We start from the raw sequence: 2119 nt of genomic DNA on the forward strand, positions 1-2119 counted from the left end.
CATGCACGTTTTCCATCCTTGCTGGTGTGATTCCATTCAGACGAACTCTAGAAAGACAACTTTACTGTCCAACGACAGAAACCAGGACACTGGTTGCCTAATGCTGGGGGCACGTATTAGGTAATGGAGCAGGACACAAGGGAAGCTACTGGCTCATGGAGTGGTCCATGTCTTCAATGTGGTGGTAGCTGCACAGGTATATAAAATTGTTAGAGGACAGAAATATATTACNGGAGCATTTTGACAACATATAATGGAATTAGAAAAGATAAGAAAAAAATCCAACTTTCCTGGGTTAATAAAGGGAAAACTCATCCACACACAGGCCTACAAATTACTAGAAACATTAGCAGCGAAAGACTTAATTCCAATAATCTTTCATTCACATCCTGGTATTTTTTTTACTTGAAGTTTAAATTTAAAAGTACCTGCATATATCACAATAGAAATAAAAATACCTAAAAGAGAACACGAGACAGAGTTTTCAAACACAGAATGCATTTAGACCCCAAAATGACTGTTTCAAAGGCTGACACCTCATCCTCTCTTGAGGACATTCATACTGAGTGCCCAACACGTTTTCATAAAGAAATTCAGATTAGAACACAGAGAAAGTTATGTGATTATAAGTTTATATACTAAACTAGAAATTAAAAATTGGGCATTAAAATCAGTGCATAGCATTCTGATTCATAGTAATTATCAGCCCAGATATTCCAGGATTCCATGACAGGTCAGGAAGGAGGAGGTGGCAGGGGGCTAGGACACGGGTCTAAAGTGATGGGTAGAGTCACAGAAACAAAACTAATCCCCCAAGTCTTCTTATTACGCATTTACTCCACCTTCCATCGGTACTCACACCCTAAGGTTTGAAAACCCCTAGAAGAAATCTTGCTAAGCCACTGTAAAGCCATCAGCACCATGCCAGCCTGGACACCCTCATGAACCCAGACCATGGTGAGATTAGTGGCTATTTGCTATGACCATGTCTGCTGCAGCTGAAAGACCAATAGGATTGAACACAGCTATTACACTAGACCTCCGCCCTTATTTAATGCTTAACTTTATAGAATGTTCTTTTCAGGGTAACTGGCTTGAACACTTCCAAAGGACATCATCTCCCTAGCACATGGTACAGGGCACACCCTTGAGGTGGTGCAAGGTCACAGCCTGGTTCTCTTGATTTTCCAGCTGTCCCTTTCCCTCTGCGAGGGCCAGCTTCATGCACGTGCGACCTGTGCAGTCACACTGCACTCCACACCTAGAAGGGCTTTGCTCACCTCTGAGGTTCTCATTCTACTGAGAGAGAAGAGGACTGCATCTGGTCTGATGGCCCTCAGTCCTGTTGTTCTAAATGTAAAAAACCCTGTCTCACTTGTGCTGCATTTGCAGTTTTCAGAGTTCTCCTGTGAACTTGACCTTACCTGCACCTACCATGACTTCCTGTGTGGTGTTTATTTCACAGAGGGAGAAATGAACACTCAGAAGCCACCATGTGCCACAACCACACGGATGGGTTCCAATCCAAACCTATAGCTCTTACCCCAGTGATCTTGGTCTGCCAATACAATGGGGACACGGGAGGGATCACTGGGGATAAAAAGTGAGTCTTCCCAACCCTAGCTTGGGCTGAACATTGAGGATGTGCTCATTCCTGGAGCCAGAGCTGTGGCCGTGATTTGGCTATGAGGAGTGTGCTGCCCTAATTAGGAGATGAGAAGCCCATCCTCTCGAAGCTTTGAGTAGTCTTTTGCCTTGCAAGTGGAAGAGGTGAAGATTTATCATAGAATTCCTTTGCTCTATGAAAACCACTCCAATAGCTCTTCATTAATGAAACGTGAAGCTAAATTCTTCTCCATGCCCTACACCACAGACCTACTAGATCTATGCCTGAACACTTCCAAACACTACCATCTCCCTAGCACATGGCAAAGGGGACACCGGCTTCCTGCATGTGCTACCTGTGCAGTCACACTGCACTCCACACCTAGAAGGGCTTTGCTCACCTCTGAGGTTCTCATTCTACTGAGAGAGAAGAGGACTGCATCTGGTCTGATGGCCCTCAGTCCTGTTGTTCTAAATGTAAAAAACCCTGTCTCACTTGTGCTGCATTTGCAGT

The sequence above is a fragment of the Galeopterus variegatus genome, unplaced genomic scaffold, assembly GCF_000696425.1.
Source record: "Galeopterus variegatus unplaced genomic scaffold, G_variegatus-3.0.2 Scaffold13677, whole genome shotgun sequence".
NCBI classification, from domain to species: Eukaryota; Metazoa; Chordata; class Mammalia; order Dermoptera; family Cynocephalidae; genus Galeopterus; species Galeopterus variegatus.